This window comes from Mastigoproctus giganteus, chromosome 1 (assembly GCF_048544385.1).
Source record: "Mastigoproctus giganteus isolate SK-2022 chromosome 1, ASM4854438v1, whole genome shotgun sequence".
In the NCBI taxonomy this organism is placed as follows: Eukaryota; Metazoa; Arthropoda; class Arachnida; order Uropygi; family Thelyphonidae; genus Mastigoproctus; species Mastigoproctus giganteus.
The window spans coordinates 219,977,621-220,005,209 of NC_143575.1; the positions used below are offsets into that span (position 1 = coordinate 219,977,621).

The window sequence follows — 27,589 nt, forward strand, 5'->3', positions numbered from 1 at the left end:
GGATGCTGAATTTGAATATAGTGAATACAATATGTACAGACAGGACAGGAGCAGGGGTATGCTCTTCCTTAAGAAGCATATTAAATCTAAGGCAGTTCATCCAATTGAAATAGGTGGCCAGTGAAATGTTAAGTCAGTCTGGTCTGGCATAAGCATTAGGAAAACAAGTTAATTAATATAAGCAGTGTGTTACAATTCAAGTGCATTTGATTTTTTTTTTTTCTTAAATTAATTGAATTTTCATCTTTTTCCGTAATTAATTGCAGTGAAAAGTAAATATAGTTATTTCCTTATCAATTAATTACTAAAATTATAATTTTATAGAACACTCACTAAAACTGTAGTTTTACATTCTCTAAATGTGGCTGAATAATATTTATTATCCTTCTACTATATACTTTTCTCTGCATATGTAGCTGTTCACAAGCAACACCACAGCACACATGAAGCATGCATGAACTGTCTAAATCTAACAATACTGCATTAAAAACTACATTTAATACATGAATTTCTTGTTTACATACAAACTATATGTAAAAAAAAGAAATAATGATTGCTGGATTTATATTAGTTCCATTTTAAAAGAACTAATTATAAAATTTCATGAAAATCTGCCTGCTGGGAGTCATGATGTCACAAGCACACAGACAGATGAACGTGGTGAAGACAACAGGCACTTACGCATATATAGATGCCAACTGCACCTAATAAAAATGAGAAGAGGAGTGTGTTATAGACTTAATAACTGTGACAAGTACAGTAAACCCCCGCTATTCGCGGGGGTTACGTTCCTGAGAAATGCCATGAATACCGAAAACGCAAATACTGAGTTATGGCTCCCATAGGAATAAAGGGGTTCCGTTCCAAAGTATGAAATATATAAGAAAAACTAGTCTAAAATTTTGTCTATGTATGTATTTTATGTACCTTCATAATATGACTATGTACATAGACAGTACATAGTGAAATGCAAGCATATGGCATCGAAATGAAAATAAGAAACAGTTTAATATTAAATGTAATATTTATTAGAAATTTCAAACAAATCTTTCAAACCAGCGCCTTTGCTAGCAAAAAAACTTATCCCGCCAGTGCTATCACCAGTTTCGCTAAAGTGTTGATAAAGGAGTTTTGCCTTTTCACGAATGATGAGTGAACTTAACGGAATTTTATTTTGAGTTCGGTCTTCTATCCACAGATTTAAAGCTTTTTCTAATTTAACATCACGAGTTACAGAGCAAATTTTTGAAGCAATTAGTGCATTTTCACGGACACTATGGCAGATTCTTTCTTCCGATTTTTTGATTGATCGTACCGTTGACTCATTGATTTTATAATGTTTTGCCACTGAGGAGACACTTTCACCATTAGAAATTTTGTCTAATAGCTCAATTTTATTCGCCAATGTCATCACCTTCTTTGATAATTTCACATTCACATTTCCCTTGTTATTCATAGCCATATTTTTGTACGGGTTAGAAAGAACTTGTCCAAATAAAGTCACTTTCTTCCGGTAACACACTCGAAAAAGTCTGTTTTACACTGCAAAATGGTATATTTATCAATTTTGTAAGCATATCAATTTATAAATTGATAAATTTATTCAATTTTGTAAGCATATCAATTTATAAATTGATAAATTTATTCAATTTTAAAAGCATATAAATTAAAAACAAACGATGAAACCTTCCATGGCAAGTGCATAATCCTTGCTAATCCTTGTTCGGTATGTCCACGCTACATCCACGCTCGCGATTTTGTCACCCCTCTTCCCCCACCCACTGAGCGCTGTTTTGACCGGGAAAGATAATTTTAGACACGCCCGTGTTTTTTTATGGCGGAAAATGTTCACGGCGCTTTAAAATTCATATTTTTTTTAGGTTTCATTTTATGTTAAATCAGCGACCACGAATAGCGGGGGTTTACTGTATAACAAACAACTCTACAGACAAACAGCATGGGTCATTAAGTCAGAATGTCTTATTATGGGATATTAACTTTCCAGATATTGACAGTAACTTGCGGATTGAAAAGTAAGACTCTGATTTACTGGAGGACGGTTTTCTACACCAGCATATTAGAAAGTCAACAAGAGAAAACAAAACTCTTGATCTGATTATCAGCAGCAACTCTTTATACATTAAGAAGATAAAAGAACCACTAAGTAGCAGTGATCACAGTGTATTGATGCAGGATGTACTTAAAGATGCAACTACTGTCAAAGGGAAGGGCCTTGCTTTCATGAAGGCTACTGTAGTGGTCTCAGACAGTTTTTAAATTCTATGCAGCAGGACCGAATGATAATGTTAACAACAAAAAATTCTAAAAGGAAAGAATTCAGGGAAGTAACTTTAAAAGCAACTAAGCATCAACCAAGGAATACTGTTCAAGGCTTAGGCCTATATGGATGTCAGATGAACTGTGAGATTCATGGCAGAGAATTAAAATGCAAGGGATAAATATAAATTATCATGTGATACAGACGCCTAGAGTAGATAAACTAATCTACAATCAAATCACAAAGGAGGTTAGGAAATCTTAGGCAGATAATGAGTAGTCTCTGGAAAATTATGCAAAGAAAAACAGCAGATTTATTTACTTATGTAAACACTAAACAAGGATGAATCATAGTGATCCACTAGATATGAATGGTTTAACTACTGATAATCCTACTCAGGTTGTTCACAAAGTGAATAGGTATTTTACGTCTACATTCAAGTGTAAGGAATTTTTTACAGATTGAGATGCCATAAGTATACCAAATTCTACCAGTAAACAAACTGATTTTGTGATAATTAAGAGGAAAGTGGAAGAAATATTGATGCCAAACATAAACAAGGCACATGGAGTAGATGGGAACCATCTAATTATTTTAAGGGAGGTAAGCAAAAGAGGTAAGCAAACCTTTAGCCTTAATTATGAGGGCATCTTTGGATTCATGGGAGATCCCTGTGGACTGAAAGTGTGCGAATGTATTCGCAATTTACAAAGGTAGACCAAAGGATGATATAAAGTAATTACAGAGCTGTTTGCTTAATTTTTGTTCTAGGGAAAATAATGGAGTCATTAGTGGTTAAAAAAGTAATTCAGGAAAGGTGCAGAAATGCAGTGATGCATCTAGATAGGAGTGCAGTTATACTTCAGTCACAGCATGGATTTATTAAAGGGTGATCTTGTCTGATTAATATTATTGGATACTATGATGCAGTAACAAAGGAAATTTTGACATTTCATAAAATAATAATATACAGACTGGATCAGTGCGGCATTAAGGAGAAGTTACTGATATGGATAAAGGGATGGTTGAATGGGAGAAGAGATTTTGTTTTCCTGACCCCCTCAGCCCAAGGGAAAAAAAAAAGATGTAAACCAATCACAGTGCTTGATTAGTTTTTAAAAACTGACCAATCAGTGTTCGTGTTCAAAGTTCAGTTCAGGATCAAACTTTCCTAACCGCCATAGTTACAAACAAGACACTTTTGTCTAATCATTACAGAGACTAAAACAAAACCGTCAGCAATGAACATTTATCCATTAAAAATTAGTCTTTCATAATTTCCAGAGCGATAGTTGCAGCGTGATTTGTGATAGTAGTATTTCCGAATTTTGACAAGAATCAGTTCCAAAGTCACAGCTCCGAGAACTAGTTCCGGGAATGTGCGAGCGATATATGGGTTTAAAAAGCCGTATTTCTCCATTTGTGTGTGGAATAAAGATTACATGTTTCTCGGTAGACTGTAAAGACATGTGAATAGTTAAAATAGATCCTCGTGTTTGTTTCTGAAATAAGCGAGTGCGTTTTTCAGACAGGCGAAAAGTAGATTTTACTGAGCTTCGTGTTTTTTCATAGAGCAAAAATATCAATTTATTAAGATAATAAAATGAAAAAGCTTATTATTAGGAAATAAACTAATATTTCCTAATATTAGTTTATTCAACTAATATTAGGAAAAATGTACTTTTCGTATAGCCTACCTTTTTTGGATATATCAGTAATCGTATTCATAAGTCTGGAAAATAAAAACTTGATCATGTTCACCCCTCACAACAGGTGATGCCTCTGGGTGAGTTGTTAAAGCTTCAAAAGCTACATTCGGGATCAGGAACTGCCGAAAGGAAATTAGTCAGCTGAGAGATCGACGTGTACAAGCATGTTTTCGCTAGTGATATGCAAGTGAACAAGGGGGAATTAAAAGAAACTGCATTCTGTCTGTCGGTTGAAGCTCTATATGTGTTGTGCCTTCATCCAGCTAAGTGGAAAAATGTGTTTTTTGTTTGCTTAACAATGTATAGCCTTGTGATACAGCTGACATGGAGATGAATATATTTCCAGTGAATAATACAAAAATCTTGAAATGTTCATGAATTATTGTTTCGTGTGTTTGTGCTTTGCAAAGCAACTGCACAATTCTGCTTCCACAGTGGAGCAGTCCTGGTGAGTTTTTGATTCAGTTTGACTGCATGATTCCAAAACAAAAGCTTTAGTGACTACACCCTTATTAAGTTGTTAAATAGTTTTTGGCTTTTGTAAATGTTATCAGTGCCTATGTTTACTAAGAGTAGGCTTAAGTAGATTTTAAATTCAATCTAAACTTTTAACTTTAGAAATTTTTACCATTAAGTCGATCCGGAGATTGTGAAAACACACAGACACACGCGCTTGTGCATTGCAGATACAGTGGAATCATACACGAAAATGTTTTCTCACACACACACACACACACTAAATTTAGAGTTTTTAACCCTGCGGAAACTGGTAGTGTGTTTTACACACCATATAAGATCAACAAACATGATGTTAGTCATGCTTCTATCAACAGAGAAATGCTAAGTTTAACGTTTTTTTCATCCCACTTACAAACATCGCACCTGCTTTGTGGTGCCCCTTATTAAGCTTGTAAATAGGTCGTGTACTTTCGTTAACTTTGCTTTTGAAAATTCTATAAGCGCCTGTGGCTAGCAAGCCTACGTACTAGAGAGAGAAAAGTTCACTGTTGACAATAAAAATTATCTCTTAATACTTTCGGAATGTATAAGTAGACTTTAAGAAAACTCATTTGAAAAATACACGTGCACACACAAACACACACATACACACATGAGCACAATAATTTTTTAATTGCTAAACTGTTGATATTATTTGCTGGCCTGTTAAGAAGTAGATGTCAACATTAATATTAGTAATTTTAAGTTTTGAGAAAAAACAATGTTATTTGTTGGTCATGTAGGCTTTGCATACATACTTTAATTTCTTGACAAAACTAAACAGTTAAGCGTAACGTGTGTTTTGGTTTGTTTTTTTGGAAATTTAAATCAAGTCTAAAACCACACTTGATAATGCTAAAATATACAATTTTATTCTTGAGTTATGCACCGAAAATAACCTAAAGGCCAAACTTAACATTGATAACTTTCACTTAAACTCATTTAAGCAAGCAAACACACTTGATTTAGCTTAATATACACTTTTATTGTTGTTGTGACAGCTAAAACGTCAAACTTAACGTTGGCAATTTTCACATTAACATCTTGTGCTAACAACTAAAATGACAAAATTACAATCTTAAGGAAAAACTAAGTGAAGTCACTGAGAAATTGTTTTGCAAAAATGAACACAAACGAACGTCAGAACCACTAAGGCTACAGAAGAAAGGCTTTTGTATTTGTTATCTATCAACATTTTTTAAATTGTTTGGATTAGGTTTCAAAGAATGAGCATTCCTCCCTCATTGTAATTTTTATTTTCACCCAATAAAAGTTATTTTTTTGCAGATATTATCTGTGTCTCTGTGATTCTTTAGCATTATAGAGAAAAACAACCTTTTTAAGAGTTTAATTTTAAATCTTACCTTGGAATAGATTTCCACATCAAGTATATACAGAGGTTTCAAAAAAAAAAATTACAATCATTGTAGATACACTAGACAAGACTTCAAGGAAGCACACAGGTTTAATTTTTCAGTTTTTCAAGAACAGGTAATAGCCTTTTAACATTACAGATAAAACTTGATAACAGCACACACACACGTTTAATTTTTCAGCTTTTCAAGAACAGATGGAGCTTTGGTCAAGAAAAACTTTAAGAATACAGATAATTTTATTTTCAGGTCTCAACAACAGATGGAAACAGCAAGGAATATTTTATCTTTTAGGAAAAAAAAAAAAAAAAAGTTTTTCATCCTGCACATAAACGAAGTGCCATGTCTGCGGGGTGGGCAGGTGGGCAGCGGCCCTCCCCACAGCATAAACACTCCAAAATAAACCCTCCAAACATACAACTTCCCTATTAAGACCCACAATGCATTGGCACATAATTAACATTAAAAATATGCACAAAAATTCACTATGACATCACAATCGATATATTCAATCGATATATATTTTACATCTAACCCATAGCTAACGGGGGAACCCACACAGTCGCAAGGAAACGTCTCAGCTCGCCACGCATAACGATCGCAGTTTGCACCCCAAAAAACAAATTGGAAATTAAATTCTGAAATTACAACACCATCTATCGAGAGAAAAATAAACCTTTTTATTTTCCGCCAAATCGGCACCTGCCTCCATCCCCGCAAAATTGGTTCATATTATTGGGACCCGTCCTCGCGAATTTTGTTCATACCAACTCCCAAGTGAGTGGTTATCAATGGGCTCTGCTCTTCATAGACTAATGTTATTAGCGGAGTCCACCTAAGGGTTCAGTGCTCAGTCGATTGTTATTTTCTGTTCTTATTAATGACACTGATGAAGGCATATCAGACTACATGTCTAAGTATTTAAGTGATATATGAAGGTTGGCAGGGTAGTCAATTACAGTAATCAGGATATGCTACTGCAACAAGATCTAGACTAATTAAGTATATGGGCCGAGAAGTGGCAATTGACATTGACAAATATAAGTTACTGCATATAGGTAGCAGTAATCACAGATTAATGTACCAAATGTGTGATACTAAACTCAGCTTAGTTCAAAATGAAAACAATCTTGGGTTAATCACACAGTCAGATGGGGATTAACTGCACCGTGAAATTCTCTGAGTAGAGCAGACAGCCTGCTAAGACAGCTCATAGGGTATTTTTAAAACATTAATAGGAATTCTGCTATCAGGAATAAGGAGGTGATTATACCTTGTAAAAGGTAATGGTTATGCCACATCTTGAGTACTGCATACAGATCTGGGGATCTTATTTTAATGAAAGGTGTAGATTTGCTGGAATGAGTGCAGACCACAGCAACAAGAATGGGGTTAGAAACAAAAGGATGGTCTTACCAAGAGGCTTCAGTTCTGCAATTTGTAGAATCTGGAGACTAGGCACCTGCAAGGTGATCTGATTGAGGGTGTTCAAGGCTTTGAATGGATTGAGCAAGCTCAATGCTGATGGTATTCTTCCTCTTGTTCAGACTGCACGCAAGAAGAGGTATAAATTCAAATTGAGGAAGGATTTTTTTGCAGAATAGATGTGTGGAAATTTGCCTTCAGCCAGTAGGGGGTTTGACTCCTGGAACAAAATGTCATCTGTTGTTCTGAAAGAAGATAGTTTGAATAAATTCAAACTATCAATGCAGATATTCAAAGCAGATAGTTTGAATAAATAAAGTAAAAAGGAAGAACTAGACACGATGGGCTGATGATGTGGGAAATTTATTTATTTCTGTTCATGCTGTATAAGCTTGCTTTCTTGCATCATTTGCCACTAACAATACTACCATCTCCAGTTGCTATAAAGTCAGTCCTCGTATAACACATGTTTACACTACACAAATTCGATCATACACGATTTATAAATAGGGAAACAATGTCACATATTCCACAAAGCAAATTCGTTTATGCACAATTCACCTTTGTGTTTATAAGAAATGGCAGTCGAAAGCGGAATCACCCCAACTGAACATAACACAACACAGTAGGAACAAAGAGAAGATTCCGAAAATTTATTTGTTTTTATGATTGAAGATTTCATGGAATGGGAAACACACATTTCATCATAATAACGTAAAAACCCACAGAATTCCAGCTATCAGTATTATGACAAATGCAATTAGACTGACTTTACTATCCGTTTAACAGATTCCACTGGCAGGAACCCCCAATAAACTGGAAACTGCAAATTGTTTTTATTGTTTTATGGTAGTGACCTCCAGAAATGTGCTTTAGTAAAATGTAAGCACGTAAAATGTGGGCATAGTGTGTTTCCACCTTTACTGCATTGTATATTTAGTTTCTACATGGGCGCTGCATTGTTTATTCAGTTGCTACTTCAGCGCTGAGCTGTTTATGTGTATCAAGCTTGCCTTCTCATTTCTGTTTTTTTTATATTTGTGCTCTTTTCCAAAAAATGAGTAAAATAGTTGAAAAAAGTGTGAAAAGGAAGCATCCTGGTGAAGATACTACAGGTTCAGAGAGAAAAAGAAAAGCAATATATATCGATAGAAGAAAAATATGAAATTGTGAAATGTTTTGAGCAGAAGGAAGAACATGTGATATTGTGCATGCTACAGGCATAAATGAGGCAACACTGAGAATACAGAAAAAATAAAAGCAACTTTCATAGCAGGTACAACTGAAAGTGTAACAAATTAAATTAGATCAAGACACAAAGAATTGGAAGAGATGGAATGTCTGTTATCTGTTTGGATAGAAGATCAAACAAAGAAGAGATTAGGAACAAGTTTTTTTACGATAAAAGCAAAAGCAATGGCAATATTTGAACACCTCAGAAATAAAGCTGAAAGCCTTCAAGACGTTGCCTCCCCTTTACTGCCAGTAGTGGTTGTTTAATAATTTCAGGAAACGTCTTGCTTTCCATAATGTGAAATTATCAGGAGAAGTTGTGAGTGCAGATGAAGAAGCAGCAAAGGCATTTCCGCTGATACTGAAAAAACTAGTTAAAGAAGAGGGCTTTACACTGGACTAAATTTTCAACTTTGATGAAACCAGACTGCATTAGAAAAAAAGGCCATCACAAACATATATCTCAAGAGAGGAAGCACGAGCTCCAGGGTTCAAGGCTGTTAAGGATAAAATGACCATTATGTTAGGAGCAAATGCAAGTGACGACTTGAAACCGAAGCCTGTTGTTATTTATCATGCAGCCAATCCACGAGCATTAAAAGGGATCGTAAGGTCTACCCTGGGTGTTTACTTTAGGAACAGAAGAAGAGGGTGGATGACAGGGCAGATATTCACTGATCTTCTACTAAATGTGTTTGAGGATGTATTTTGAAACTACTGCAAAAAGAAAAATTTGGATTTTAAGATTTTAATTGTTTTGGACAATGCATCAAGTCACCCTCCAACCCTTGCTGAACTGTCACCAAACATCAAAATCCTGTTTTTATCCCCTAACACAACATCTCTTATCCAGCCAAGGAGTAATTGCAGCTTTTAAACTTTATTACACAAGACGCACATTTAAGATGTTGATAGCAGCAACAGAGAGCAAAAAAAGCACCAACTGTTAAAGACTTCTGGAAGCAATTCAGCATAAAGAATGCAATTTACATAGTTGTGGAGGCTTGAAACGAAGGGACAAAAGGATGTTTACATGGTGTTTGGCGGCCTTTTTTACCAGATTTTATTCGTGATTTTAAAGGCTTTGATACTGTAAACAAGCTTCCTAAATTAAAAGCACATTGTGTTGCCCTTGCAAAGTAGGTTGGCTTTGAGGAATATTTAGAAGAGTTGCTTCAGTCTTATGAAGAAGAACATTCAACTGAAGAACTGCAACAACTTGTTGCTGGAGGGCAGGTGGAAGGTGTGGAAGAAGATGAAGATGAATGCCTGAAATACACCATAAAACAGCTTTCTACTTCAGAGTTATCTTCAGTTTTAAATTCATTTGAGAAAAGTATGCAATGGCTGAAAGATAACAATTACAATGCAGAAAGAAGCAGAAGCACACTTCATACAATGCAATCTTTTTTGGAGCCATATAAGCAGCTGCTTTGTGAAAGAAGGAAGATAGTGAAACAACAGAAACTAGATGTCTTTTTTATGAAAACACCCAAGAAAGAAACAGAAAATGAGCCACAGCCCTGTAGTTCTGGAGTGACCACATTTCGTCCAAAGCCCTCATCTGCATCTCCTCCACCTCTCAATTCCGATAATGATAACAACCTGCCGCCACTTTCCCCATAATTCCGCTGCTTCAACCCTTTCTCACACCCTTTCCCGCAAGCTGTCGTCATTTATTTTTAAGGGAGGAATCTAAATTTAAATGATTAAATTATTAATTTTACATTTTTAAACTATGTAAGTGTTTTATTACAATTATTTATTGTGTTCGGTAATGTTTTGGCTACAAATGTATGTCCAATCTTGGGTGGTCGGCACCTAACCCAATTTTTCACATAAGGCCTGTTATTTATATTGCACGATTTTGCATTGCACGAGGGTTTCTAGGAACACAACTATTGTGTTATACGAGGACTGACTGTACTTTGAACTTTGGTATAAAAAGCCTGGTAGCTTCTACAATTATATTCCTCAACAGTTCCTATTTAACAATAGCATTTGTTAACATCAGCTGGTCCCACTGAAAAGAATTTAAAAACTACCCAAAACCATGGTAATCACCATTATGAAATCAAAATCTCTCCTCTTTATCTTTGATAGTAATTATAACATTATAACATCCAATAAAACCCAGATAAATGCAATCTGATCGTTGTCACCTCGTGATTCCTTCACTTGAAGATTCTAAACTCTTCATGCAGCTGTGACATCCTAAAATTCCTCTTCCCGTTCAATGTTTCACTGTTGTGATGGTTGGGGTTACTGATTGTGAAATTTGTTTTCCTACTGTGCTGGCATATGGAATTTATATATTATGTATGCAAAGTGATTACAAGAAGGAATAGAAATTTTTAATGTAAGATAATTTTAGAATATAAAGAACATGTACATATATTAAATATGATATTATAAAATTTGCTAGAGAGCTTTAGGGACACCTCCATAGCCAGGTGAGCAGGAGTAGCGCACGCTTCTTGATTCAGGGAATGACTACCGCATATCCCTAGAGCAATATGGCCTTAGTTGCTAATGCTCCTAAAAACCAAATAACAAACAAAGAAACAGAGAGTTTTAGACAAATAGCACAATCATCATGAGATTTATTCTAGATAGTGGAAACATGCCTCCCCATGGCAGGGGCAGTAACCCTACTGCTACTTCTGACTGGTTCGGTGGCAGTAGGGGCCTCCCTATCGCTACAGGATAGTGTTCAATAAATCATTAACAGGACCATGGGATTTCCTGGATGCTTGTTTGCACTGTTCAAAAAATTTCATATCCACCCATATTTAGCTCGGCTCGTAGATGCTGAGCTAAAGCTCGGCATCTATGAGCTTTGGCTTGGATGATGTGCTGGCATATATTAAATTTCCATTTATTTATACTTCATATAAACAATGTGAAAAATCAAGCAAATGTTTACATTTAGTTGATAAAAAACAACTGCAGCCAGCAGTTGTTTTTCTTCATTTTAGAAGCCACTGAGTATCTAGACTGAGTATTACTGACTTGATAAGACCAGGCTTAATTTTCACTTCAAGGATCATACTTTATCCATCCAAAAACCGCTTCACACTACTGAAGATAATCTGAAGCAGATTTTGGTTGAGATAGTATTTGCCATATATTGCAAGGAAGCCACAGGCTTTTACTGTACTAGAAAAAAAAAAAAAAGAAAGAAAAGAACAAAGAGAAAAAAAAAAACACAACCAAGTAGATAAGAAAGCACAAATTATATGCTTCCCTCCTCACAGGTAAGTATCCAGTAGACCTTTGAATTTATTCAAACTGTCAGCCTCTACAACCTGCGAGGGCAACTTGTTCCAGCAATCAACAACCTGCTGGCTAAAAGAAAACTTCCCTACAATCTAATATAAACTTTTAAGCCTTATAATTTGAATTTATGACCCCATAAATTCAAATTATAACAATATAATTTGAACTGTTAAGTTCAAATTATATTCTTATAATTTGGAACTGTTAAGAATAGTGAGAATTCCACTTTCATTCATTTTACTAATCCCTCTTAGGGCCTTATAAACCTCTATCACATCACATCTGAGGTGCATGGTGCTAAGCTCTTAGGCCACATAATCGGAGTCTTTGCTCATACTGTTGTCCATCTGCTGATCCCACCATTCAAGTTGCCTGTCTCTGGACTCTTTTAAGAAGTTAATGTCTTTTTTCAGATGAGGTCCCCATACTTGAACACAGTATTCAAAATGTAGTCTTACAATTGCCTTATACAGTGGGATTATGACCTCCCTATCTCTACAGGATAGCGTTCGATAAATCAACGATAGGACCGTGGACTTTCCCAGAGGCATGTTTGCACTGTTCAGAAAACTTCATATCGGCCCATACTGTAACTCCCAGATCCCTTTCCTCTTCCACTGATTTTAAGTCAACTACACCAAGTGTATAATTTATTTGTGGATTGCTATTCCCCAAGTGTAAGACCTTTCAATCAGCAGCATTAAATATAGCTGCCACTTCTCTGACCATCTTTGAAGTCTGTTCAAGTCATCCTCAAGGAGTGCTGCTTGACGCTGATCATTAAAGACTGCCAATCTTTACATCATCTGCATATTTTGACATAATGCCATCTATCCCTTCATCAATGTCATTTATGAAAATGAGAAACAACATTGGTCCAAAAACCGATCCTTGAGGGACTCCACTCTTCATGTTACACCAATCTGAAGAATATCCATAAATTACAACCCTCTGCATTCTGCCCTGCAGCACCCAGCAATCCAGCTTAGAATCTTACCAGTAATTCCAACCTCTTCAAGCTTATACAGCAAACTCTCACAAGGAACCGAGTCAAATGCTTTTCTAAAATCTAAATAAACTATGTTGAAATTATTCCCTAATTCTAGCTCATGCGTAATTCTGTCAAAATAGCCTACTAAGTTAGTTACTATTAACAAAGCCATGTTGTGTGTCGTTCAGAAGGCATATCTATATAAATGTCCCTGGATTGTACTCTTAATCACTGTCTCTAAGATTTTTCCTACCACTGAAGTCAGACTAACTGGTCTGTAATTACCAACTTCACTCTTAGCACCACTTTTATGTATTGGCAATAAATGGGCACTTCTCCATCTAGAAGAATCTCTCCAAAGTCCAAAGATGTCCTCATAATTAATCACAATGGTTCATTATACTCCCTTGTGCTCTCCTTCAAAACTACAGAGTATATGCCATTAACTCCAGGAGTCTTACTAGCCTTTATGCTCAAAAGTTTTTCTAATAAACAATCATCTGTAATTACATCACTAATTTCATATGGTGCAGCCTCACTTGCATAACCTCTTCTCAGCATAAAGGCTCTTTTGTCAGTAAAGACAGATGCAAAGTACCTGTTTAATTTGTCCACAACATAAGCTGGGTTGTCTAAGACTTTACCACACCCAGTGTACAGCAGTCCAATCTAATTTGCTTTTTGCTGCCTTGTAATCACATTCATCTCCCTGACTTTATCTGTGGAATTTTTAGCATTAGCATTAGTTGGGGCATATGATGCAAGAAACAAAGCTTATACAGCATCAGCCAAAAAAAAAAAAAAAAAAACCTGTTCCCATTTCACCCATCCATCACTCCAAATGTTTATCTAGTTCAGCCTTAAATTTATTTAAGCTATCAACTTCCACAACAACAGATGGAAGTCTGTTCCAGCAATTAACTACCTGCTGGCTAAAGCCAAACTTCCACACATCTATTCTACAACTGTCTTAACTCAATTTGAATCTATGCCCCCTCAGGTTCTTAATCTAAGCAAATGGAATTATCCCATCAGCATTGAGCCTGCTTAAACCATTCAAGGTCATGTACACCTCAATAAGATCACCTTGCAGGTGCCTAGTCTCCAGATACTACAACTTACAGAATTTAGGCCTCTCCTGGTAAGAGAACCCCTTTGTTCCTCTCACCAATTGTTACCCTTCTCTGTTAGTAACTCTACATCCATCCTAAAATGAGACCTCCTGACCTGTATGCAGTACTCAAGGTGTGGGGCCTGACCATTGCCATTATATAAAGGGACATTATACATTATACAAATGGCCATTATACATGACCATTATGCAAAGCGATAATCACTTCCTTGTCTCTGCTAGCAAAATTCCTATATATCATTGATAAAACTCCATGAACTGCTCTGGCAGCCCATTTGCACTGCTCAGAGAACTTCATATATCTGACTGCACAATTATCCATAGATCTTTTTCATTCTCCATCTTCCTGAGTGTACAAGCACACGGTTGGTACATTTCCCTTGGGTTACTGCTACCCATACTCAGTACTTTGCATTTGTCAATGTTTAAACTTTAGATGCCACTTCTCAGCCCATCTGCCTAACTTTTCTAGATCCTGTTGGAGTAGCTTCTGTAGGCTTCAGTACTTTTCATCACTCTGTAACTGTCCCATGCTATCTTTTTCTGCTCTATTTTACCAGCCAGCTGAGCAGCCATCAATTATGGAATCCTCCTTCTCCTGCAATATTTTCTTCAAGGTACGTATGCATGCATTCTTGACTTCTGTGATTTTTACTTTAAAAGTATTCCGTAATTCAAATGTATTCATGGTGAAATGTGTTTCCTCTTCACTGAAATCTGCTGTTCATTTCTATATCTAAACATCGTCTCACTTGTGCATGTTGTGTTAGTTCCAATTTGTGCATGCTGCATGCTTTGTTATTGACTGATGCTTATATTTTTTTAATGTGCTTTAAATTTTACTACCAAAAACAAATGTCAGTGAAAGAAAGAGAGTGAATTTGACTGTAAAAGGTAAGTTACAAATTATAGAAAAGTACAATAAATTAAACTTAAGCAATATGTCTCAAAGGGAAGCAGCAGTAAAAATTAGGAGTGCCTCTGTCATCTTAATCAAAATTATTAAAATCACGTCACACATTAAACACTAATGTGATTAGTGAAACCAAAAAAGGAAGCATGAAAGGAAATGTCAAACAGTAGATGAAGCACTGTTCCTTTGGTTCAAACAGGCAAGCTCATTTAATGCATCAATCAATAAATTTGCTGAAAAACTACACAAAGAGTTTAAGGCAAAGGCCAGATGGCTGGCAAGATGGAAGGAGATGATATTGTTTACAAAAACTTCATGGAGAAAAATGGGATTTTGATGATTCTGCAGCTGACACCTGGGAGAAAACTTCTTAGCAAACTGTGTTAAGCACTTATAATCCTGAAGACATTTTTAATACAGATGAAACAGGATTGTACTACAGGGCTACCCCAGACCATTCCATGATTTTTAAAAATCCCTCTGCATCTGCAGGAAAGAAGATAAAGGACAAGATTACAGTTCTTTTAACATGCAATGTGATAGGAACAATGAAGATGAAACCATTAGTTATAGGCAAGAGTAAATCGTTCATTGAAGGGGCCTCTGGATAGAGCACATGACTTTTGGAACCAGAAATGGCTGGAGAGTTTAAGAATATGTTCGTCCGAGCTTCAGTCTTAATAGGGATAAGGGCTGTCACATTCATCCACTCTTTGATGCCCTTATCCTAAGGAGAGACAAACGATTTAGAGTGGCCCGTCCAATTTCCGGTTCCAATGCAAGAGAAGTGGAACGTGCATAGATGCCATAGTTCTTGTTGCGGACCCGCTGAGACATATGTTTTATATAAATTTTCGGATAACCTGTAACCATTATTGCTGATGAAGGCTGCCACTGCTGCCAAAAAGCTACTGTGTTAATAGTTTTTAGTGATTTTTAGCGCTTTTAAATTTATATTTTATTGTATTTTATTCTGGTTATATACTATTTATTTATTTTATTTTAATATACAGTCAGTATGCATATATTTTATTTTATTTTATTATAATAGAGGCATTTCATAAATACGAGTCAGTGTTTTTTAATAGCATTACAGATGAATTAAAGAGTAAATCGCCTAGATGTTTTAAAGGAGTAAAACAGCTGCCTGTTGAATATGCCAATAATGCCAATGCTTGGATGACAGCTTATTTATTTAAAGGTTATCTTCGTAAATGTGATTGGCAATTGGATAAGAAAAACAAAAAAATGCAATGGTTTTGGACAACTGCCTAGCTCATCCAAAGTTGACTTTAAAAAACATTGAATTAGTTTTTCAAGCTTCAAATGCCACATCACTGATTCAACCTGTCGATCAGGGAATAATAGTGCCTGGAATGAAGTGCCTGAACCTGCATTAGCAACTGTTTCAAAAAATGTGGTTTATTATTCATGACGGTCAACTAAGTCACGATACTGATCTCATTGAAAAGCCTGAAGACATGGGTGAACAGGAGTTTAATGATTAGGTGGACATAGATGGTGATCTACAAGTTACTACAGCTTTAACAGATGAAGAAATTCCCGTCTGTTGAACTGGAACAAATTCCAGTTATAAAATGGCAAACTCATCAAACTATAGTCATTCTGAGGAGAGCCTTTGAAAAAAGTGGTACAAATGATTGTGAATATAGACTGTTATACAATATTGAAAAATCTATAAATAGACTTTGTAGTAATAATTTAAAGCAATCTAAAATAAGCAACTATTTTAAATTATAATCTTATTGCATAGTGTTATGTTTAATACGTATATTAAACTTAACACTTTGTCATGTACGTATGTATAAATTTATTTTAATTTTGCTAACCTGTAGATAATATTCTTCCAATTTTCACGTGTCATTTTACTGGTAATAAAGCTTTAGTAATAAAGCTTAAATTTGTGCTTTATATCTTTATTTTTATAGCCTCTGGATAATATTTGTTGATTTTCGTGTATTAGAATAGCCATTTATTAGAATCAAAATTCAATTTGCAAACATGATCACTATAACCAGTGCTTACTGTACTTTATTTTCTAATATTTTATGAGTAAACAGAGTAAAAGACAAAGTATTTAAGGTTATATCATTCCCTTTACATTCTACTAACACACAACGCCCTTACGGACTTACATTTTATGCATCCATTCTGAAATAGTCATATAATTTAGTTTGTTGGAACAGATGACAGCATTTTTTAAGTACATAATTTTTAATCATGGTCAGATGCAATAAATGAAGATGTTCACTACTGCTCTGACATTCTAACCACACCATCACCACATTGTTTTCAAGCAATTTGTTAATTTCACGAGTCACTCATTTTATTAGTATTAGTATTAGTATTAGTATTAGTATTAGTAACGGCCGTATGGTGCAAGAAAGCCTATGGCTTATGCTGCACCAGCCAAAAAAAAAAAAAAAAAAAAATCCGAACAAAACAATGATAAAAACAAAAATTAAATAAATAAATAATAATAATTAATAAAGAAATAAAAATAATAAAATGAAATTAAAAATTAAATAAAAAGGAAATTAATCCTATCATCCTATGCGCTTCCCTTACCCGAAAGTACTATCCAGATGACCTTTGAATTTCCCCAAACTGTCGGCCTCTACCACCCATGAAGGCAACTTATTTCAGTAATTTATAACTCGCTGGCTAAAATAAAACTTCCTGCAGTCCAATCTAAACATTTCCCCGCGTAACTTGAATTTATGTCCCCTAGTTCTAGCATCATTTATAATCTTGAAAATTTTGTCCTCATTCAGTTTACTGATGCCTCTCAGAGCCTTAAACACCTCAATCAAATCTCCTCTAAGGTGTCTAGTTTCCAAACTCTGCAACCCACATATTCGAAGTCTTTCTTCATAAGGACGCCCTTTTGCCGATCTCACCAGGCGAGTTACCCTTCTTTGCACCCTTTCAAGAAGCTCGATGTCTTTCTTTAGGTGCGGTCTCCATACTTGAACACAGTATTCCAAGTGTGGTCTAACATAGGCCTTATATAATGGGATTATCACGTCCCTATCTCTACTTGCAAAAGTTCGATAGATCATCGATAGGACACCATGGGCCTTCCTTGCAACCTGTTTACAATGCTCAGAGAATTTCATGTCTGACCGTATCGTAACACCCAAGTCCCTTTCCTCCAGTACTGGGTTTAGTTGAACTCCACCAAGTGAATAAGTTATTTTGGGATTACTGTTTCCCAGGTGTAATACCTTACACTTTGTTGGATTAAAGCACAGCTGCCATTTTTCTGACCATTCTTGAAGTCTATCTAGGTCTCTCTGAAGAAGCTCAGCTTGACAGTGATCATTAACTACTCTACCAATTTTAACATCATCTGCAAATTTAGACATCACGCCCTCTATCCCTTCATCAATGTCGTTTATGAAAATTAAAAACAACAGTGGTCCTAATACTGATCCTTGGGGAACCCCACTTCTTACATCAACCCAATCTGAGGAATAGCCATTTATCACAACCCTCTGCCTCCTGCCCTGAAGCCATCCTTCTATCCATCTAAGGATTTTCCCAGTGATTCCGACCTGTTCCAGCTTATAAAGCAACCGCTCATGTGGGACTGAGTCAAAAGCTTTGCTGAAATCTAAATAAACAATGTCGAAATTATTCCCTAAATCCAGCTCGTGAGTGACCCTTTCGAAATAGCGAACCAGATTTGTTAAACATGATTTTCCCTTTACAAAACCATGCTGAGTATCCTTGAGAATTTCAATTCTATCCAAATGATCCTGAATTCCACCCTTGATCAATGCCTCCATGATTTTCCCTACTACTGAAGTCAGACTGACAGATCGATAATTTCCCACTTCACTTTTAGAGCCACCCTTATGTATGGGAGATACATTTGCACTTTTCCAATCCAAGGGAATCTCCCCAGAGTCTAGTGATGCTCGCATAACCAGCCTCAGTGGTTCAATGCACTCGCTTGCCGCCGCTCTCAAGATTATAGGGTATATTCCATCAACTCCAGGAGCCTTACTAGTCTGTAGGCTTGAAAGTTTTTTCATTAAATAATCTTGCGAAATTTCAATATCATTAATTACATATTTTTTAACTTTGCTCCCACAATTTCCCATTGCCACAAAAGGCTTTTCATTTGTAAATATCGATGCAAAATAACTGTTGAGTTCATCTGCAACGGCAGCTGGTGTATTTATTACTATCCCCTTTCCCTTACGTAAAGGTCCGATCTGGTTTGTCCTGCTCTTCTTGGCATTTATATATGTGAAGAATTCCTTATCCCCCCTCTTTGCTCTGTTTGCTAGTGATTTCTCATAAACTGCCTTTGCCTGTCGAACCTTTTCTGTGGCTCTATTACACACCACCTTGTAGCTGTTATATGCTTCAGTACTTTTTATTGCTCTGTAACGTTTCCATGCCACCTTTTTCTGCTCAAGTAATGTGGCAACTTCACTATTCATCCAACTTGGAACCCTTCTCGTGGAGTATTTTTTTAATGGTATATACGCATTCAAGGCATCTGTGATTAATGTTTTAAAAGCGTACCACAGTTCAATTGTATTCATTCTCTGCGCGATATCTACCCAGTTAATAGAGGCCATGTAGTACCTTAAAGCATCGTAATTTCCTTTTCTGAAATTAAACCCCATTCCTTTGCCTTTTACTTCTGCTACCTCTCTCGTCATCATCCACCGTAGAACTCCGTGATCACTTCCTGCTACTGGTTCCTCTACTGTCAGCCCTGTTATGTCATCTGATTCATGTGTGATGATGAGGTCTAGGATATTCTTTTCTCTAGTACTTTCCCTGACATGTTGATACAAATAACAGTCATCTAGTTGATTTAAAAATTTTGTTCCCCATGTCGAGTTTCCTTCCCATTTACTCCAATCAATTAGAGGCAAATTGAAATCACCCATAATAAGGCATTGACGCTTACTTGCCCATTCCATTTGCATGTAGAGGCTTTTGTCATAGTCTTCACAATCACCTGGTCTGTAGATTACGCCTACTCGCATTGTACCTTTGTTTCCAACTATCTCACACCATACAGACTCTATACTAGCATGTGAAATGTCTGAATCTGGGAAAGCTATCGTCGCACTCAGGCTGCTTCTGATAAGAAGCATTACCCCACCACCCCTTCTATCTACTCTATCCTTCCTAAATACATTATACAAGCCGTACTGAAACTCATCATCCCCAATTTCCGGGTGGCACCACGTCTCCGTAAGCCCTATTATGTCCGCGTTACTTGTTTTAACCAGCAGTTCGAATTCGCTCATTTTATTGACGACACTTCTAACATTACTGTATAAACAATTAAGATTTACTGTTATCTTCCAAGTCACTCCCCATGTCACTGCTCTTTTGTTTGTCAATTGCCTTCCCACTATTCACAGAGGCTGTGATTTCTTCCTGGCTCAGGTAATGTGCAACTGGAGCTTCCGCATCCACCTCAATCCAAACAGCTAAGTCATTCGCTACAAGAATGCCACTAAGTATGTTACACGCAGCCTTTGCTTCTTGTTATGAAAATGCTGCTATTATCAGTGATCTCATCTTTTCCAATACATTTTTTCCAGGAGTTTTCAACTACTGTTGAGCTTACTTTCTCACATGCTAATCCAATATTTTGTGTGTGCGTGAAAGTGCACACCATGGAAGTGTTTAGGGCATATAAGCTGCAGTGGCTATAGTACGCCCATTCATAGGAATATGTTGCAAAATAATTAAGAAATGTAACCACTTCATTTTCATTTCAGAAACCTGTTCAGAATCTATTATATATACTCCAATTTGTTTCTGAAAATGGAAAAGATAATTAGTGGTTGCCTTGTCACCAATAATATGCTGTAATGTCATTAGTTCTCAGTGATCAGCCAGAGAATGAAGGACTGAATTTTGGCCTTGTTGCTAGTGTGGACACTCAACTAGAACATATTTGACTGTTAGATATGCTGAACAGTGGGGACACTGAGGAGGATCATCGCCTATGAGTAGATGGAGGAGTGTCAAATAAGTATGTCCTATTCTTGCCAGAGAATAGTACAACTTCTCGTTGCACTGTTAATGCCAGAGTGCCAAAATTTTGGGTCCTGTCTCAACTGAAAAATTTTATCCAGTTAGGGTATGCCACTGTGCAAGGCATACTGCTTGTATGATGAGATTATAGTCAGAGACTGAAACAGGGAAGGAAGTTAAACCTAAAGTTGACAGATTTTTAGCAAATTTTATCAGCCATTTCACTCCCCCTTTATCCCTGAATGTAAAGTGTAAAGTGTGTTATTTTCTCTGATGGCACTGGGGATTTCTCCAATCTCTGCATTGTGTACTCTGCTTGTGTGACACAGAACTCTGTGGAGGCCAGAAATTTAAAAAATGTGTGGGAAGTGGTTTGTTGTGTAGTTTTATATTCTGTTGTTTCTCTGACCATTTAGCCATTGGGCCCCCACTGTTGCTTTGTCATGAGGAGGCAGGTCAGGCACCCAGTAGATTATTTAAGTACTCTGGCATGCCTCACTTAAGATTATAGGGTATATGTCATCAACCTCAGGACCCTTACTAGCCTGTAGGCTCAAATGTTTTTTCATTAAATACTCATGTAAAATTTCAATATCAATTACATATTTTTCAACTTCACTCCCATAATTTCCCATTGACATAAAGGGATTTTCTTCTGTAAATACAGATGCAAAGTAACTGTTGAGTTCATCTGCAACATCAGCTGGGATATCTAATACTGTCCCATATCCATTACATAAGGATCCAATCTGGTTTGTCCTTCTCTTCTTTGCATTTATATATGTGAAGATTCCTTATCACCACTCTTTGCTCTCTTTGCCAGCGATTTCTCATAATTTGCCTTTGCCAGTCTAACATTTTCTGTGACACTATTACAGATCAATTTCTAGCTATTATAGGTTTCTTTACTTTTTATTGCTCTGTACGTTTTCCATGCTGTCTTTTTCTGCTCAATTAATCTGGCAACGTCATTATTCATCCAACTTGGAATCCTCCTCATGGAGTATTTTTTTAATGATATATACGCATTCAAGGCTTCTGTGATTAACGTTTTAAAGGTATATCATAATTCGATTGTGTTCACTTTCTGTGAGATATCTACCCCGTTAATAAAGGTCATGTAGCACCTAAAGCCGTCGTAATTTTCTTTCCTGAAATTATAACCCATTCCTTTGCCTTTAACTACTGCTACCTCTCTCTTCATCATCCACTGTAGAACTTTGTGATCACTTCCTACTACTGGTTCCTATACTGTCAGCCCTATTATGTCATCTGGTCCATTGGTAATGATCAGGTCTAGAATGTTCTTTTCCTAGTACTTTCCCTGACATGTTGATACAAATAGCAATCATGTAGTTGATTTAAAAATTTTGTCCCCCATGTTGAGTTTCCTTCTCATTTGTTCCAATCAATTAGAAGTAAATTAAAATCACATATAATAATAAGACATTCATGCTTACTTGCCCATTCCATTTGCATGTAGAGGCTCTCACCATAATCTTCACAATCACGTGGCCTGTAGATTACTCTCACTCTCATTATACATTTGCTTCCAACTATATCACACCATAAAGATTCTATACTAGTGTGCAAAAAGTCTGAATCCGGGAAAGCGTTCATTGCGCTCAGGCTGCTTTTGATAAGAAGCATGAGCCCACCAACCCTTCTATCCACCCTATCCTTCCTAAATACATTGTACATACCATACTCAAACTCATCATCCCCCCATTTCCGGGTGGCACCATATTTCCATAAGCATTACTTGTCCTAACCAGCAGTTCAAATTCACTCATTTTATTGACGACACTTCTGACATTACTGTATAGACAATTAAGACTTAGTGTTCTTGTATAGTTAACCATCCTGACACCCCTTGAAGTTTTTTAAGCTTGCTTCCCTGACATTAGCTACCCATTCATTTGAAACATTTCTGTTTCAAATGAGTGGGTAGCCAAAACATCTTGCTAATATGATCTGTTGCTGTAACAAACAAGAACTCTTGAGGTTGTGCAAGCATTGCTCTGACCAATATTATCAGATAAATGCATATCTATATAAACGCATATCTTTTTCCCTCAGGCTAGCAATTTCCTTGAACCTACGTGATGTGATAAATTTTAATCACATCTTCACAATTCTCCTGCAAATTTAAGTATAACATTTTGTTCTTATGGCAGTGGTTCATACCAAGGCAATCTGAACATCCTTCTGATTTCAAAAGTCATCCATCCTACTTTTAACAATTCATGCACAGCCTATTTTTGCAGCTTCAAATGCTAGGTGTATCAACTGATACACGTATCATTCAGTTGATAAATTTCAGTTAGCATCTTTTTTGAATTTTATGCAAAATTTAATGCATACATGTTGTCTACTCTCATATAGTTAATATGTGGATCATAAAGGTGTATCTGATATTAAATGCTGAGGATAAGAGACTGGAGTCGATTCAGCTATAAATATTCCTAGACATGCAATAACATATCAGATTAGTCATCAAAATATGGAATTCTCCACAAATTTATAAATTAACTAAACTTTTAAAAGGCCAATGATTAGAATTAATTCTGAAAAATGCATTTAAATCCCCATTTTTTAAGGTTTTATAAGCTAGACGTTACTACGCTATGTATATGAGACATGTTGGTTGTCACTAAAAAAAAGGAAATGTAAATGGTGTTTACTATTAGCATTAGCATTAGCATTAGTAGAGGCATTTGTTGCAAGAAAGCAAGCTTATGCAGCATCAGCCAAAAAAAAAAAAAAAAAAAAAACCACTTCCACTTCACCCCTCTGTTCGTTCAAAATACCTGTCCAGCTGAGCCTTAAACTTATTTAGGCTATCAACCTCCACCACAAGGGATGGAAGTCTGTTCCACCAACCAACCACCCGCTGGCTAAAGGCAAATTTCCGCACGTCTATCCTACATCTGTCTTTCCTCAATTTGAATTTATGCCCTCTCAGGTGATTTTTCTGAGCTAGAGGAAGAATCCAATCAGCATTGAGCATGCTTAAACCATTCAAGGCTTTATACACCACTATCAGATCACCTCGCTGGTGCCTAGTCTCCAGACACTGTAATTTGCAAAACTTAAGCCTTTCTTCGTAAGAGCACCCCTTTGTTCCATTCACTAATCTTGTTGTCCTTCTCTGTACTCGTTCCAGCAGCTCTACATCCTTCTTGAAATGAGGCCTCCAGACCTGTATACAGTACTCTAGGTGTGGCCTGACCATTGCCTTATACAATGGAATAATCACCTCCTTATCCCTGCTGGAAAAATTCCTGTATATCATTGACAATACTCCATGAGCTACTCTTGCAGCCCGTCTGCACTGCTCAGAGAACTTCATATCTGCCTGCACAACCACCCCCAAGTCCCTTTCATTCTCTACCACTGTCAGTGTAGTACCACAGAGTTGATACGTTGCTCTGGGGTTGCTGTTTCCCATGTGTAGTACATTACATTTGTCAATGTTAAACTTCATTTGCCACCTCTCAGCCCATCTGCTCAACCTTTCCAGATCCTGTTGCAGCAGCATAGTGTCAGTAGTGTCCTTGACAACCCTGCCAACCTTTGTATCGTCTGCAAACTTGGACATTAAGCCCGATATACCATCATCAATATCATTTATAAATACAGAAAACAATAATGGACCCAACACTGAGCCCTGAGGGACTCCACTAATAACATCAGTCCACGATGAGCAGTGTCCATTGATTACCACTCTCTGTCTTCTCCCCCTCAACCACCCCTTTATCCATAGCAGCAATTTGCCTCCAATGTCACACTGCTCCAATTTGTGTAGCAGTCTTTCATGTGCAACAGTATCAAAAGCCTTTCTAAGATCCAAGTATATAATATCAAAGTTATTCCCTGCATCCAGTTCTTTTGCGACTGCATCATAGTATCCAATCAAGTTGGTCAGGCAAGACTTCCCCTTAACAAAACCATGCTGTGTCTGAGCTATAACTGAAGTCTTGTCTAAATGATCCTGCAGTGCTTCTTTAACCAGTGCCTCCATTAATTTTCCTGGAACAGAAGTTAAGCTCACAGGTCTATAATTACTTGTGTCAGCCTTTGATCCTCCTTTGTGAATTGGGGTCACATTTGCACATTTCCAGTCTATGGGTACCTCCCTTGAGTCCAAGGAAGCTCTCATAATTATGGCTAAGGGTTTGCTTACTTCCTTTGCTGCCTCCTTTATTATAACTGGATAGATCCCATCCACCCCGGATGCCTTTCTTGTGTTTATCTTCAACAGTTTCTCCTCCACTTTACTCCCAGTTATTTCAAGATTCTGTAGCTTACTGCTAGAGTTGAATACACCTCTGGCATTCCCCTTGCTGAATAACTCCTCATGTGTGAATGTCGATGCAAAATATTCATTTAGTTTGTTAGCTACCTGAGCAGGATCATCAACACTTGACCCATCAATATCAAGTGGACCAATCTGATTCATCCCCTTCCTTCTAGAGTTTACATAAGTAAAGAACTCTTTGCTGTTTTTCTTTGCATCCCTTGCCAAGGATTTCTCGTAATCTGCCTTCGCCTGCCTAACTTCCTTTGTAACTTGGTTGCATATCAACTTGTATCTATCATGGGCTTCTGTGTCATGTGTTAATTTGTAAGTATCCCATGCATTTTTCTTCTCTGCCATATGCCTCATTAGTTCATCTGACATCCATTTTGACCTAAACCTTGAACAATATTTCTTAGTTCGTATGTAAAGCCTAGTAGCTTCCAAGATAAGTTCTTTGAATGCTTCCCATTTTGAATTTGCTGTTGGTAACATCATCAGTTGGTCCCACTGTATAGAATTTAAATACTGTCTCAGTCCATCATAGTCGCCTTTACGGAAGCAATAACCCTTCCCTTTACCCCTAATGGTAGTTACCTCTTTGAGTAAATCCCACTTCAGCACACTGTGATCACTGCCACCTAGTGGTTCATTTATCTGCAGATTCTTAATGCATAAAGAATCACTGCTGATAATCAAATCAAGAGTATTACTCCCTCTAGTTGCCTCCCAAACATGCTGATGTAGAAAGCAATCATCCAATAAATCCACAAAAGCCCTGCTAGTGTGCGAGTGACCAATCCACAAATTCCAGTCAATATCTGAGAAATTAAAATCCCCCATTATAAGACTCTCTGATTTACTGGCCCACTCTATTTCCCTGTACAATATCTTATTATACTCATCAGAGTCATTAGGCCTATAGCACACTCCTACTCTCAATTTTGATCTCCCAATGTTTATGTCCCACCAAACTGACTCAACACTGCACTGTCCAGCGATGTCGACTGGCTTCACTTCCTTGGTTTTTATGTGTTTCTTAACTAATAGCATAACCCCTCCCCCCTTCCTATCCTGTCTATCCTTTCTGTAGACGTTGTACTCCCCAAATTGCAGTTCTGCATCCCTTATATCTGTGTGACACCACGTCTCTGATATCCCAACAATAACTGCCTTCGATGTTTTGAGCAATACCTCAAATTCATCAAATTTATTTACTAAACTCCTAGCATTGGTGTACATGCAAGTATACCTGCACCTGTTTCTATTCTTAGCTACCCTAACACAACCCATGTGTTTACTTGTACCGCAATGGCTCCCAGCAGTCTCTGAAATACCATGCATCTTGTTTTTCAGGCTTCTGCTCATTCTAATAGAAGCAGTGCAAGAATCTCTTTCACCTCTGCCAGTGGCTACTGTCAATCTATTGGTCTTTGTCTCCCCCCAAGCTAGCAGTTTTCCGACCCACCTAACACTGCCTCGATAGCATCAGCAAATATTCTTGCACCCTTTCTATTTAAGTGTATCCCATCCCTGTAGAAGCAATCTCTCCTGTTAACAAGTACAGTCCAGGCTGAAAAAAATTCTACCCCTTGAGCCTTGCACAATCTTTCCAGGGCCGAATTGATCGACAAGGCTCTCATCATATATTCCCTCCTATCATCTAACATGTCTTACATACAGTTACAATTACTCAGGCCTAATAACTAACTTGCACTAACCTTTTTTCAGAATTAATTGAGTATATCTAAAGCTAGTGACATCTAATTACTTGGATCCTTTAATGTATAAAATTGACTGTATTAAAATCGCTCTGAACTTTATGTAAACCACACTGCACTCAAAGAAACAAACAATGAGTGCTAGTAACTGAAGGAGGCACTGTTCACACAACTTAAGATAATGTTTTTCATGTACATCATCACTGAAATACATTTCTATTGAGAATCTTCCAACTGTCAAAATGATTTTTACATCAGAAAGAGATAAGTAAGAATTTAGAAAATATATACTTGAAGAGATAAGTATCAGAAACACTATAAACAATAATTATACTTCAAGGGGCATCAGAATGGTTAACTATACAAGAACACTAAGTCTTAATTGTCTATACAATGTCAGAAGTGTCATCAATAAAATGAGTGAATTCGAATTGCTGGTTAGGACAAGTATTTAATAATATATACGAACATTTATATTATTAAAATAGACATGATAATGATCAGAAGTTTGGTTGTCAAAGTTGATGCTCTGTATGTTTTGTAATAATGTAAAATTTGTTATTTTTTTTGAAATGTGCTCAAGTTTGCTTCATGAAAAATGTAAACAGCATTTATTCTTAGAAATGAAGATTTAAAAATACGTTCCATGTCATGTACTTGCACAAGTTCATAGTCATTAATTATCCATTAAATGAAGA

At 36.6% G+C, this 27,589-nt stretch overlaps 1 protein-coding gene across 1 annotated transcript in view; it reads right to left on the reverse strand.

Moving 5' to 3' along the window:
• Rad9 (cell cycle checkpoint control protein Rad9) overlaps positions 1–27,589 on the reverse strand; it is a 237,637-nt gene that overhangs the window by 101,850 nt on the left and 108,198 nt on the right. The gene's annotated exons all lie outside the window — the stretch shown is intronic.